Source organism: Micropterus dolomieu, linkage group LG02, assembly GCF_021292245.1.
Source record: "Micropterus dolomieu isolate WLL.071019.BEF.003 ecotype Adirondacks linkage group LG02, ASM2129224v1, whole genome shotgun sequence".
NCBI classification, from domain to species: Eukaryota; Metazoa; Chordata; class Actinopteri; order Centrarchiformes; family Centrarchidae; genus Micropterus; species Micropterus dolomieu.
In genome coordinates this window covers 24,403,042-24,418,928 of record NC_060151.1, presented here as the reverse complement: position 1 = coordinate 24,418,928, position 15,887 = coordinate 24,403,042, and the positions used below count along the sequence as shown (strand labels likewise).

General features: G+C 38.8%; 1 protein-coding gene across 8 annotated transcripts in view; it reads left to right on the top strand.

Moving 5' to 3' along the window:
• LOC123964490 (alpha-2,8-sialyltransferase 8E-like) overlaps window positions 1-15,887 on the top strand; it is a 42,708-nt gene that overhangs the window by 14,874 nt on the left and 11,947 nt on the right. The window contains exon 4 of one of the 8 annotated variants that reach the window (XM_046041441.1): window positions 1,068-1,142. The exons of the other annotated variants lie outside the window; for them this stretch is intronic. The gene's annotated coding sequence lies outside the window, so the exon portion shown is untranslated. The remainder of the gene's footprint in view (window positions 1-1,067; window positions 1,143-15,887) is intronic. 8 annotated transcript variants of the gene reach the window in all.

The following is a 15,887-nucleotide window of genomic DNA, read 5'->3' as shown; positions in this document are numbered from 1 at the left end:
TGTTTAACCCAAAATTCTATTGATCGACTCCAGACTGTCCAGAACTCAGCTGCCAGGCTTTTAACCAGAACAAAGAAATATGACCACATTACTCCTATTTTAGCTTCATTACACTGGCTCCCAGTATGTTTTAGAATTGACTTTAAAATTCTATTGATCACTTTTAAAGCTCTTCATGGCCTCTCGCCTTGTTATATTTCTGACCTTTTAGTCCCATACGCACCAGCACGTACCTTGAGATCCTCGGGCAGAGGTCTGTTGTCTGTTCCAGAGTCTCGACTGAAAACTAAAGGGGACAGAGCGTTTGCTGTCAGGGCCCCGAGGCTCTGGAACAGCCTGCCCGAGGAAATCAGGTCGGCTGAGTCAGTGAACTCTTTTAAGTCCCTTCTTAAAACATACTTTTATAGGAGAGCTTTTCCCGATCTTATTTGACTTTATTTTATCCCTTTTTATTTTATTGTATTTTACTAATTTTATATTAAATTTTCATGCTCTTATCTTTTTTTTTTGTATTATTCTTTACACTTGTTAAAGCACTTTGTAACTTGTTTTTGAAAAGTGCTCTACAAATAAGGATTATTATTATTATTATTATTATTATTATGCTTCCTAACTGGACAGATTGATATCCTGAAGTTTAATTGACTTGATGTTTTACTGTGATGACTAAGTGTAAGTATTTTTTTTTTGAGTCTAGTTGCAATATAGTTAATTTGCTTTGTGAAATAATCAGTAGGGACCCCAAATCTTGCCACATTTACAATATGAGTCAGATTAATAACCAATATTCTGTAAATAAGGACAGAGCACCATATAATTAAACTTCTTAAAACTAGGAGGGGAGGTTGAATTCCATTGTCTCAGAACAACCCGTTTAGCTTTTGTCATCCAAAACAAACAAACAACTGTGAGGAGGGTGAATTTTTGCAGGGGCGTGGCCGCTTTAATTGACAGGTGGCTGCCATCACTGCTAGCTGACTGACTGCCGTCTATTAGCTCAGCTAATACAGTCAGTCACGGAGCTCGAGCTCTGCCTGTTTGAGCCTTTTGGATGTTTCTTCATGCAGATACCAGACGAATAATGGCAGGCAGTGCGATTTATTGGAGAGAAAGACAACCTCCACAAGCATGTGCTACAGTTGGTGAGTGACATTCTAGTATTTTATTTATGTGTTACAATAATAGCAGGTATGGGTACATAACGTTAGCTTGTTAGCTTAGCTAACGTTACCAAACCAACTAATTAGCCAGCTTCAAGTTTTGGTAATGATGCTAAAACAACTGGAGAGTGCTAACTGCAGTTTTTAAAGAATCATGCACAGAAGTCAAAATGTGTTAAAGAAGTGATTGAATTTTAACACTTTGAAACAAAAGGCGTCTGTTAGAAGGTAATAGTTAAGTAACGTTAATGGCTTCATTCACTTCGCCAGTTAGCTGACGTTATGCAATGTTAACGGTAAACTTGCCAAACAGGCATTGTTAGATTTGGATAAGTAACATTAAAGTTAAATTTAACAGAGTCACTGTGTCACTAGAATAAGTGGCTCCACCTGGACTGAGGGACGGGGTTGAGGGTTCAGGGGGAAAAGGCAGTGGTTGCGGTTGTCGTGTCGGTAAAAAGAGGTAACTTAACTTAGCTGAGCTGTAAGTAAGGCCATTTTCCTGAGTTGGGTAAAGTAATATTAATTATGTTAGCTGTATGACAACCGTGTCTGAGTTTGTATAGGCTCTCCAGCTGCATGTATTTTAAACCTGTGAGGCCCCTGCTTACATTCAAGATTCAAGCCCTTTTTGTTATTGTTCAGCAGATTACTTTTGTGACAACCCAAAGGTGCATTAAAATTCTTAATAAATATATGTCAAGTAATACCAGCTCAACATTAAATTTAACAAGAGAGCAAAATAATACAATAAGAGCTAACTTGACTGTTCAAGTGGTGTCCAGCAGCAATATTAATATTGCCCATATGAGTAAACAGTGTATTGCACGGCATAATTACTGTTACGTGCCAGAGAGGTTATCATGTTGAGGCGATCTCAGAGTTCAGTAGGTTTATGGCAGTTGAGAAGAGACTTGTCACTAACTTTCTACCATTGTTGTGTTTACAGAAGCCAGAGAGCTGATGGCAGCATCATTCCAGATGTGAAGCATTGGAGTCCAGCTCTATAGAAGTTCTAGCTTCCAGTGTGGCCCTGCCAGCTCCTGCAGCTTATTGCTTTGCTCAGTCTTTTGTTTTTACTTTTACTCCACAACACCTGAACTCTACTCATTTAAAATTGTGACAGTGGGTTCAGGTTCTCGTATTATATTAACTGTTACAACACAATACTTCAAGTCATACAAACAACTTTTACATTTGTAACCTTTTATTATTGTTTCCATGAATGCAAGGTATGATTTTAATTTGGTAAACTTTAGTTTTAGAAATCTAATATATCTTAAGACAGTATTATAAGTTAACATTTTGCATATGTCACTAAAAAATAAAAGCTGACGTATATTTGATTTATTTGGACATTTATTTAAGAGATGAATAGTTTTGAAGCCCTGTAGAAGGTGTTATGGGGACAGGTACTAGGAGGCTTACACTGTAGAGATGCACCTATTTACCACAGGTGCTTTCGATCAGCTCTGAGACCTCAGTTTGCATCATCACAAAAAATGATACCACCTCGTTGGATTCATTATTACTCTATGCAGGTTATTCTTTGTTTCTGCACTTACCCACAGGTTGATTTGGATGTGTGCACATTCTTGTGTATAAACTAGACTTAAAACAGAGCAGCAAACAAGGCACTCTTCAAAAACTATTCAGGTGTAAGACTCCTTATTTATCTTAAAATATAAGTTGGAAAGTGAAAATAATCCTGCACACACAGAAGTACACTGCATAATTATATTTCATCTAATAAAATATAATATTAACCATGAAAAAATTTTGGGAGCTTTTCCACTTTGGAACTATCTGAGTTAAGCTTGATATTTTATCTGTGTTGTATAATTAACTTTTCCTTGGAATTGAAGGACAGAATCTGAAATATAACATTTTTAGTCAGTAGTAAAGACAAAATTAGTGCAAATACACTGAAAATTTATTGCAATGTGAACCATAAGTTACCTATTTTTTAAATGTAAATGGAGAATATTTAAAACTAAATGTAACAGTAAAAAGAGGAGGAGAAGGCCTTTATACGTAAGTCCATGCCACCAGACGTCCACCACACTGAGGATGCTTCACTGTTCTCTGCAGCTGGCTGGCACCTGGTGGGACATCTGATCCACATTGTGACTATGGAGGGAAAATAAATGAGTAATAAATGCTGATCCATGGTAACCCTAACTGTTAACGTTCGTGTCCACATAATCTAGTGTGGCAAATTCCCCCTTTTTATATATTAAAAAAACATTGAAGTATTATAAACCTTGTATAGTATAACATAAATAACAGAGATAGTTACTTGTTATTAAAAGTTTTGTTGTATAGTTTCAGGTAAACTTACCTTCAAGCTGGTAACAATTCGGCCACAGGCTGCCAACCAGACAAGCTCTGGGTAAAAGCTACTTGACAAGATGGCGACGGCTAGCTCCGCCGAAAATGAGCTTCAAAATGGCTCTTCAGAAACCAATGGGTGACGTCGTGGACAATATGTCTATTGTTTTATACATGTCTATGGTTATGTTCCAGTGCATCAAGTGTGGAACACAGAGAAAATTTTACTAAAATGATGATTATTTTGGTACTGATCTGAGCATGTGCAGCAAAGTTATAACAACTTCCTGTTTCAGGGTGCAGCATGGTACTTTGCTGCCACGGCCAGCATACACTGTTGAAGTGTTACAACATAACCTCAATGTGTGACTATTCTGGGATAGTTTAGAAGCAGATATGGTAAACCCAACAAAAAGTGGTTCATCACAGCAGAGAAGTAGTCACTCCCTATTGCCAGTAGGTGGAACTATGACTATGAGTGAATATGAGTTTGTAGATGTGTTCAGGGCGGGACTTTTATCAACTGTGTAAAATTTGATACAGATTTGAGCATGTACAGTGAAGCTACAACAACTTCCTGTTTCTTGGAAAAGCATGGAACTTTGCTGCTACGGACATGCTGTTAACTGAAAACTCACAAGCTTCACAACATATACCATCATCACTGTGTTAAGGCTTTTCTGGGACAGTTTTGAAGTTGATATCGCCAACATATCACAGCATGATGCAAGGCGCTATGACTGAAGTGAATGTTGGCATATGGATGCGTTCAAGGTGGGACTGCTATCATGCACATCTGATTTGGTAGAGACGTGAGCATGTACAAGTTATAACAACTTCCTGTTTTGTAGCGAATCATTGATATTCCACTACACGCCACGGGCACCCCTGGTCGACCAAAACTCACCATTTGCACAACATGGGATAGGAATGCACAAGAAATATCTGAAGTCGATCGGACTAATTCTCTAGGAGTTCATTAAAGTGCTGAGTGTGTAAATCACCAAATATGAGAATTAAATCCAAAATGGCCGACTTCCTGTTGGTTGTTGACCCGCCTGGCATGTGTGCAAAATTTTGTAAGTTTCCGAGAACATCTAGGCCATCAAAAATGAGATGTATTTGCAGAAATAGCTGTTTAATTCACACAAATATCCCGCTGTATATTATTTGACCAGAACAAAGTATTACTTATTTATCAAACGGGTAAGAACTTCTTCTTCTTCTACCTGGGCCTACATTTACTAATTTGGCAGACACTATTATGCAGAAAAAAGTCACCTGAAGAAGAATGTTCTTTCTACAATTGGAACCCGGACCTCCTGAACGTGGGACGGCTACACTGCTGCTGTGCTACTGTGTTCCGTGGAGAGTAATCCACTCTTTCTAAGCGTCTCTTTCATTGTCAACCTCCGTTGTGGTTCACTTCCGTTGTGGCTTTTTGTATTTGTGTTGTGGCTTTTTGTATTCGTGTTGTGGCGTTTGTATTTACGTTGTGGTTTTTTGAATTTGTGTTGTGGCGTTTGTATTTGTGTTGTGGCGTTTGTATTCGTGTTGTGGCGTTTGTATTCGTGTTGTGGCTTTTGTATTTGGCCTGAGACCTATGGGCCACAGTAGATTTGACCTATCAATCTTTGAAGAGCAAACACTTAACCACTGCGCTACGGCACACACAGAAGTACACTGCATAATGTTTATGCACTGATTTTAACTTTCTCTCTTGCTCTGGTTTAATGGGCATGAAATGTCTCCAAAGCACCAATAGAGGACACTCAATGACCAAACATTCCTGGCACAGCACTCTTTAGCTTGCAAATATATTTTATTTGAGGTCAAGTCCACTGTTGTTGAATAAAATATATAGCGCTATCAACTATATGAAGGAAACACTAATATCCATTGTAGCGACAAGTGGCCCTCTGCAAGGAACCCCGCTCTATCGGGTCACCATCTCCGGGCACCCGTAGCGCATTATGAATTCAGATACCACTTAGGCAACCTCTGATAACAAGCTAGTTTCAACACTAGGTACTGGCCTGACCGTCTGTATTGAATTTCTAACACCAGATTCTAAAGTTCCCTAGTCAACCCCTCTTCCTCTCTCGCTTTAGATTCCAGAGAGTTATGTGCAATATTATCTGTTTAATAATTAATGTGCAATATTCACTAGTCCTTTTTGGTTCACCATAGTAATTCTTAATAATGTAAATATTGTACATACCCACACTCCTTTATATTTTTATTTTATTTTTATACTCTATCTACCTTTTATTACTATTTCTGTTCCTTATGCCTTGACAAGTGTGCAATTGTGACAAAGAATTTCCCCTCGGGGATCAATAAAGTATTTCTGATTCTGAGTAGGGCACTGAACACATAACCTGGAATAAGCTCCTTAAAGGGCCAGTTTGCTGGTTATCTGTAATGAGGTGTGTTAATGTAGGCAGTGTGGATGTTAAAGTAAGTAAATACTAACTTAGCAGTCCAGAAGAGGGGGAAAAAACAAAGAGTTTTTCGTCAAATCTTTTGTCTTTCTAGTTTTCTTAAGGCGTCCACCTAAACTTATTTAATTTCAACAAGCCCCCAAAAGTTTTTGCAGAGCTCTAGGGTCAGCAACTTAAATAAAGAAATTGACAGGGAGGACCCCACCCTTTTCTCTAACAATTATTGGTTATCAGAACTTGATCATCACATTGATTGGTTTTTACATTACTTTCCCTTTTATGGGTAGATGGTCCTTCTGTCAAAAAAATCTGCTTTAAATGCAGAATACATTAAATCAATTCATGTCAACACTCATTTTATACTTCTCACCCTTTTCTGACTTTTTAAAAGGAAAGAAAGGCCTCTCCTGCTCCTATAATCACAAAATGAAGACACTTGTCTTTTCACAACTGTTGATGTCACACTAGCAAATAATGCCCTTTATGCTGATCAAAACAATTATTTTGACATCATCCGGGGTTACATATAGAGAATGTTATCTCAAAATACAAGTTTTAAATTTATTAAAGAATATTGCAAACTCAAAAATAATATAGATTTAAAAGATGAAAACTCTTGACCCTCTTCTTATTTTCACACTTCTTTTCACGCCTCCCTTGATGTGCATGAGATACACACATTTGTTGTCACAGAAACACGTTTTATTAATCTAAAGGGTCGAGTTGCCAGCAAGAGCGGACTTTCACTTCCTCTTTACTGGACATCAACGTCTAATCTCAAATATGTTCATGTAAAACTATAGGTCTCTGGAGGCCAAGCAAAGGTCAGGGCACAAGAGACTGCAGAGGCACATTAAAATATAAAACAGTATGTTAAACAAAATATCTTTCTTACTTTAACTTTGTACTTTTGCAATCTGACCTAAGCAGTCAACAATTATCAGTCTTAAAACACAGGTCATCAAAGTTAAAGCACAGGCAAATCATTTGACTTGTATATGTGTCAGGCAGTACAAACAGTATCTACGAAGGCCCCCCAAGAACCAGAACCAATCGCTTCCAGTTGTAACAGAGGCCATTTGCTTTGTGAAATAATCAGTACAGAACCCAAATCATAACAGATTTACAGTATGTGCGTTAGATGAGCAATACCTAACAAAAATGCACCATAATAATGATCCATTTCTTAAAACAAATAGGGGAGGTTGATTTCCGTTCTCTCAAAGTTACCCTTTTAGCTTTAATCATACAAAACACAGATTGCACTAGAGTATGTCAGGCCCTCATGCCACCCTTAGGGAGTCTGTTTCTGACAGATCATGCACACCATTGTAGGTCTCTGGCAGTGCTTCTCCTGTTCCTCCTCACACAAGGGAGCAGATACAGCTACTGCCGCTGCATGCGCTTTTACAGCCCCTGCTCTTGAGAATATGCTGGGACACACAGCACACCCTCTTGCAACAGCACGAATGGCTGTGCCATCCTGGGCCCTGTTTCACAAAGTGGGGTTAGTGAAAACTATGTTAAGCCTGAGATGAGGGAAACTCTGGGTTTTTTGTTTCAGAGACCACAATCAGATAAACCCATCAACAATATGCTGTGAAGCTAACCTACTCGGGAGTTGGATTTCTTCAACTATGAGTTTTTCTCTGACTCCTCCCCTCCTACGGAACCTGAGGCAGCTGACACACCGTTTCATTTCCTCATTCATATAGTCGATATCAAAGCACATATGGAACACATTCATATGTATAAGTTTATGTGATTTTGAAAAATCAAAATCCTTGTTACCCCAACATGATCCTGAACATGACTACTTTTATGATCAATCTGTCATCGATGTAAAGACTGTCACAACTGAGGGTGAATGCAAAGCAGGTGAGAGCCCAAATGCAAGACACTAAGAGTGGAGATGCAGTTCAGTGGATTTAATCCAGACAGAAGTAACAATAACAAGGCTTAAAAGGTAGTTGATTAAACCATAGTCCAAAACAGCAGAGAAACAGGCAGGACGCTTCACCCATGACACGACAGAGCATACACATGCTACAACGACCGGACGGGGACTGAACAGAAAAACCAGACATATACACAAGTTAATTTATTTCAGTAATTCAACTTAAAAGGTGAAACTAATATATTATATAGACTCATTACATGCAAAGTGAGATATTTCAAACCTTTATTTGATATAATTTCAATGATTATTGCGTACAGCTTGATATTTTATCTGTTGTATAATTAACTTTTCCTTGGAATTGAATGACAAAATCTGAAATATAACATTTTTAGTCAGTAGTAAAGACAAGATTAGTGCAAATACAAAATTTATTGCAATGTGAACCATAAGTTACCTATTTTTTAAATGTGTATAAAACATATGGAGAATATTTAAAAATAAATGTAAAAGTAAACAGAGGAGGAGAAGGCCTTTCCACGTCAGTCCACGCCATCAGACGTCCACCACACCGAGGATGCTTCACTGTTCTCTGCAGCTGTCTGGCACCTGGTGGGACATCTGATCCACACTGTGACTATGGAGGGAAAATAAATGAGTAATAAATGCTGATCCATGGTAACCCTAACTGTTAACGTTAGTGTCCACATAATCTAGTGTGGCAAATTCCCCCTTTTATATATTAAAAAAACATTGAACTATTTTAAACCTTGTATAGTATAACATAAATAATAGAGAGATAGTTACTTGTTATTAAAAGTTTTGTTGTATAGTTTCAGGTTAAATTACCTCCAAGCTGGTAATGATTCGGCCACAAGCTGCCAACCAGACAAGCCCCAGGTAAAAGCTACTTCTGCTAACGCAGAGTAGCATATAGCATTAGCTCCTTAGCCTGAGCTAACTTGGTCACATCATAATGGTCTGGCGTGGTTTCAGCAACCTGTCACCTCAGCTCCACCCACGACCCACCTGGTTATCCGGGAGTGACGTGCGGTGACGCGCTGCCAAGATGGCGATGGCTTGCTCCTGTTTCAGGGCGCAGCATGGTACCTTGCTGCCACGGCCAGCATACACTGTTGAAGTGTTACAACATAACCTCAATGTGTGACTATTCTGGGATAGTTTAGAAGCAGATATGGTAAACCCAACAAAAAGTGGTTCATCACAGCAGAGAAGTAGTCACTCCCTATTGCCAGTAGGTGGAACTATGACTATGAGTGAATATGAGTTTGTAGATGTGTTCAGGGCGGGGCTTTTATCAACTGTGTAAAATTTGGTACAGATTTGAGCATGTACAGTGAAGATACAACAACTTCCTGTGTCTTGGAAAAGCATGGAACTTTGCTGCTACGGAAATGCTGTTAACTGAAAACTCACAAGCTTCACAACATATACCATCATCACTACGTTAAGGCTTTTCTGGGACAGTTTTGAAGTTGATATTGCCAACATATCACGCATATCTGATTTGGTAGAGACGTGAGCATGTACAAGTTATGTATGTACAACTTCCTGTTTTGCAGCGAATCATTGATATTCTACTACACGCCACGGGCACCCCTGGTCGAACAAAACTCACCATTTGCACAACATGGGATAGGAATGCACAGGAAATATCTGAAGTCGACACCAGATTCAAAAGTTCCCTAGTCAACCCCTCTTTCTTTCTCGCTTTAGATTCCCAAGAGTTTTGTGCAATATTCTCTGCTGCTATTTATTCACTAGTCCTTTTTGGTTCACCATAGTAATTCTTAATAATGTAAATATTGTACATACCCACACTCCTTTATATTTTTATTTTATTTTTATACTCTATCTACCTTTTATTACTATTTCTGTTCCTTATGCCTTGACAAGTGGGCAATTGTGACAAAGAATTTTCCCTCGGGGATCAATAAAGTATTTCTGATTCTGAGTAGGGCACTGAACACATAACCTGGAATAAGCTCCTTAAAGGGCCAGTTTGCTGGTTATCTGTAATGAGGTGTGTTAATGTAGGCAGTGTGGATGTTAAAGTAAGTAAATACTAACTTAGCAGTCCAGAAGAGGGGGAAAAAAACAAAGACAAAAAATTAGACGAAAAACTCTTTCTAGTTTTCTTAAGGCGTCCACCTAAACTTATTTAATTTCAACAAGCCCCCAAAACTTTTCGCAGAGCTCTAGGGTCAGCAACTTAAATAAAGAAATTGACAGGGAGGACCCCACCCTTTTCTCTAACAATCATTGGTTATCAGAACTTGATCATCACATTGATTGGTTTTTACATTACTTTCCCTTTTATGGGTAGATGGTCCTTCTGTCAAAAAAATCTGCTTTAAATGCAGAATACATTAAATTAAAATTAAATTAAATTCATGTCAACACTCATTCTATACTTTTCACCCTTTTCTGACTTTTTAAAAGGAAAGAAAGGCCTCTCCTGCTCCTATAATCACAAAATGAAGACACTTGTCTATTCACAACTGTTGATGTCACACTAGCAAATAATGCCCTTTATGCTGATCAAAACAATTATTTTGACATCATCCGGGGTTACATATAGAGAATGTTATCTCAAAATACAAGTTTTAAATTTATTAAAGAATATTGCAAACTCAAAAATAATATAGATTTAAAAGATGAAAACTCTTGACCCTCTTCTTATTTTCACACTTCTTTTCACGCCTCCCTTGATGTGCATGAGATACACACATTTGTTGTCACAGAAACACGTTTTATTAATCTAAAGGGTCGAGTTGCCAGCAAGAGCGGACTTTCACTTCCTCTTTACTGGACATCAACGTCTAATCTCAAATATGTTCATGTAAAACTATAGGTCTCTGGAGGCCAAGCAAAGGTCAGGGCACAAGAGACTGCAGAGGCACATTAAAATATAAAACAGTATGTCAAACAAAATATCTTTCTTACTTTAACTTTGTACTTTTGCAATCTGACCTAAGCAGTCAACAATTATCAGTCTTAAAACACAGGTCATCAAAGTTAAAGCACAGGCAAATAATTTGACTTGTATATGTGTCAGGCAGTACAAACAGTATCTACAAAGGCCCCCCAAGAACCAGAACCAATCGCTTCCAGTTGTAACAGAGGCCATTTGCTTTGTGAAATAATCAGTACAGAACCCAAATCATAACAGATTTACAGTATGTGCGTTAGATGAGCAATACCAGGACCCGTCTGCGTGTGGTGGCTCTTGATGCAGTAACTCCAGCCTCAGTCCACTCCTTGTGAAGCTCCCCCACACATTTGAATGGCCTTTACCTGACAATCCTCTCCAGACTACGGTCATCACTGCTGCTTGTGCACCTTTTTCTTCCACACTTTTCCCTTCCACTTAACTTTCTATTAATTTGCCTTGATAGAGCACTTTGAGAACATCCATCTGCTTTAGCAATTACCTTTTGAGGCTTTCCCTCCTTGTGGAGGGTGTCAATGATGGTTTTCTGCACAACTGTCAGGTCAGCAATCTTCCCCATGAATGTGAATTCCACTGAACCAGACTGAGAGACCAATTAAAGGCTCAGGAACCCTTTGCAGGTGTTTTGGATTAATTAGCTGATTAGAGTGTGACACTTTGAGCCTACAATACAGAACCTTTTCACAATATTCAAATTTTCTAAGTTTTTGAATTTGGGGTTTTCATAAGCTGTACGCCATAATCATCAAAATTATATGAAATAAAGGCTTGAAATATGTCACTTTGCATGTAATGAGTCTATATAATATATTTGTTTCACCTTTTAAGTTGAATTACTGAAATAAATGAACTTTTGCACGATATGCTAATTTTTCGAGTTTCACCTGTATACACAGGGTATACCGAACAGGGCGGGAGCAACACAGGTGAGAGGGATCAAGGCTAACTAGGCAGGCAGGCAGAGAAACAGCAGGAAAAACAGAGAGACAGGCAGTTTTCTTTATTTATTTAATTTTATATATTTTTTTATTTTAAAACACACAAACACGCTTACTGTTTTATTTATTTAATTTATTTTAATTTTTAATATATTTAAAAAAAAATTTAACACAAACACACATATGCTTTAATTACTTTACACTTTAATTTCTTGTTTAATGAAATGTATGGGGTTGATTGTTCTTATGTAGTTTGTATGATGCTTTGGCAATATTGTTGTTGCCAATAAAGCTAATTTGAATTGAATTGACAGCAGGGGGGAACAGAGAGACAGGCAGGCAGGCAGACAGAGAGACAGCCAGTGGGAACAGAGAGACAGGCAGGCAGAAAGATAACAGGAGGAACATACATAACCTAGGTTACTGGACACTAAACACAGACATGGACACAGAACTAAAATGCAGAACTAAATCAAAGATACATGATAGGAAAGATGCTAAGTGAGCAAAACATACGAATGAACCATGGCACAAACAAGGCAAAATAGAGAACACAAGACAAGGAACGGACCCAAAAAGAGAAAACATGGACCAATTGCTAAAGTACTAAAGTCTAAATTAAACAGGACAACAACAGGGAGTCTAACACACGGTGTAAACAACAAAACAAACAGGGACTGAACTAATAACACAGAATGGAAAAGGGAGACAAGATAACAGGACAACACAGACAAACTCAGACAACAGACTAGGATAACAGAACAAAAACAGATTAACACAGAATGATAATAACCAAACGGACAACAAAAACGGCAGAGCTCTCAATTAACACTAACAGACTGGACACGGGACAACAGACAGGACAAAACCTCAAAAACACAACAGACTAAATAACAGATACTTGACTGACCAAAAAACCAAAAACTCAGAGTGCTAAACTTAAACATCGCCGAGAGGCAGAATGTGACAAAGACAGAGACAGCAATCTCTGGACATTGTGGATTCATCCTCAGTTCAGAATAAAATCAAGGAAAGGCTACACTGTCCTTTATAACACTGACTGTGGACATTAAAGAGGTGGTATTGTGCTCATTTTCAGGTTCAAAATCTTAATTAGGGGTTGTACCAGAACAGGTTTACATGGTTTAATTTTCAAAAAACACCATATTTTTCTCATACTGCACATTGCTGCAGCTCCTCTTTTCACCCTGTGTGTTGTACGCTCCGCTCTTGAGTTACAGAGTGATGCATCTTACTTGTACAAAATCTTTGTTGGGAGTTGCACATGCGCAGTTCCCAGGTAAGGACTACTAGCCAATCAGAAGCAGAGAAGGGCGGGTCGTAAGAAACAAGGTAGTGTGATCCAAATCAAAGCCGCTTCAGACTGCGACCGTAACCTAGCAGATGGTATAAGTTACTCAAGTCCACAACCACACAATATCATTGTTCCACATCGTACCTTCAGGATTAAACGTTGAACTGTTGCCGGTGTTCTGACGATCTATGCTGCCTTGCCGAAAGATGCTACCATAGCATAAATCGACAGACACGACTCTACTCGGCCCTGCTCCGTTTTCCATTGCAGATAGTACCCAGAGATAGTACGTACACTGTTAGAAATAATAGTAGTAATTAAGGATAATAATAGTCGATAATCGATAATAGTAATTTTACAGGAAATTCCTGGCTAATAGTTGCCGTAAATTTACTGTATACAGTATTGTTATTGTAAAATAACTATAACAAGGTACTGTACTTCATGTAATTTCACAGGATATAATACTGTAAATATTACAGCTAAATTTTATATTTACGGCAACTCAGTAGCCAGGAATTTCCTGTAATTTTAGGTATTTTCTGTAATTTCACAGGACAGAATATTGTAAATATTACAATTAAATGTGTGTGGATAAATGTCCTCTTTCAGACTTCTGCAAAGAAAAACAAAACACAAAAAACTGATGAGAAAACAGAGTGCACAATGCACAAACAATCTATTACTGTACCAAACTGGTTGAACATGAGTTGTCAAACATACTAATGTCCCCAATGTCCCCTGCCCACTAATGTCCTCTAATTTCCCCTGCCCACCAATTCAAAATCCAGCAGTTTCCTCAAAAGTGTGCAAACTGGTGCGTTCAGTCCTCGTTTTTTCTCTGCCTTGCTGCCCGTCTGGGGATTTATGCCGCAAAAGGCTCTGAAAACGGGGGGAAAACACACTTATCAGGTAACATTTAAGACTGATATGACATGGTCATAACCATGACATGAAACATTAAGGGATCTTTATGAATGACTGAGAGTCATTGTAGGCTATATGAGTATGTGTGTTTCTGTGTGTATGTGTCTGTGGCTTGGCACAATCGATGCAAGGGTCTGCGAAGCGAGTGCACCGGTTGGAGTGGTGTGCATCGGATAGAAATTGGGCTGAAACCATGATGCATCTCCCTTTAAAAGCTTTGCATCGGTAAAATCTGATTTCCTATTTTATATAGGCCTGTATATTTTTAAATTATTATTTTCATTCAATTTGCTTTCATAATTATCTCAGCCATTTCCCAAACGAGCAGACTATTAGATGCAGAGGGGTAGGTCTATTTTCAGGTCTAAATTCATGAGCATTGTTTACAAATAGAATCACGGTTTAGAGATATTTCTAACACCCGAGCTACATGCGAGTATTACGCTGAGTATCACGCTGAATTCTACGCACTCGTAGATTCCACTGTCAGCGATTCTGGCTACACCAGGAACGCGGACAGCGCAGACCCAGCGCACGCGTGCTTTAAAATAGGAATTTGTTCTATTTTTCCACGCACTCACACATCACGCATCTGCGAGACAGAGAAAACTTTCATCTTGTTGGATAGCTGCACATTGTTATAACTAGCAAACACAAGTCCCACCCTACCCTGCTTCTGATTGGCTAAACACGTTTTTTGGGTGTGAGAGCTGCCATAGGTTTTGGGGAACTCAAATGATAAAACTTTCCGAATATCTATCCTGATGAAAATTTCTTGCCGGAATACTTTAACCCCTGAGTGTGTGCCTGTGAGAGATTGAGTGAGTGTCTGTGTGTGCGATCGTCAACCATCTCTCCCCATCCCCTCGCCTCTCTCATGCCTCTCCTCACTCATCCCTTTCTCACTAAATTGGATAGCATAATTTGAGTTTTTTCTTATAACTGCAAAGCAATGTGTAAAATCTGATTACTCAAAATGCGAAGTAATGTTTTTGTATTTGTATTAAGTGACTTACTGACATCCCTAACTCTAACAAAAAATGTAAATTATCACAAATTAAGAAACCCGTATACAAAATGTGAGCGTACGAGTTTCTTAATTTGTGATTTGCAGAATAGGATTTGCGAACCTGCAATGAAGAATTTGAGAAGGTGTAACTGTTGTGTTGTGTTTGTGGGAGAGAGCAATGGCTAACCCATCAGAGTATAGCCTGGATCAGACCACGGACTCCGCCCACTTCGCTAAGTAGGCTCTGTCTCGGGTCTGCATTCCCCATTCAGAGCAACAAGTACAGCCAGACCGGAAGAATGTTAGCCAATGACCGCTGGGGGTGGACGGGACTATACGTGATGAACCAATCAGCCGAGGGCCCATTTTCAAGCAATGTCTGCCTGTGCGCTGACTGCCTCGGAGAACGGAGAATATAGATTGAGGCAGTTTTAGTAAAAAACAGACTAACTATAACTGCTCTGAAACCAGACCAGTATTCTGCATGGAGAGCTTTTGTAGAAGGGGCGATGATTTGGAAATGGGAAGTTTTCTTTTGAAAAGGTATCTAAAGCCCTCCCCCTTTGTAAACGCTTTGAATGAGACGGGTGTCAGACTGAAGCGCTAGCTTTGGTCTGATACTCAGGCTGTTCAGAGTCTATGGAATATTAGAATAACTTGTGCAAAGTGTCCATAGCAAAGGATGGGGCTGGTGACTGATTTCTGGTAATTAACAATTACAAAATAGCAGGACAGAGATGGGAGGGAGAGAGTGAGGGAATGGTTAATTTATGGACATGCACTGCAAGTTATACTCACATCAGCCGTAAGGAAGATACCATCCCCCTCCTTGAAGTGAGCAAGCAGGCACATAATGGTGCAGATAGCTTTGTTGCCACTCTCTTCATCGTAG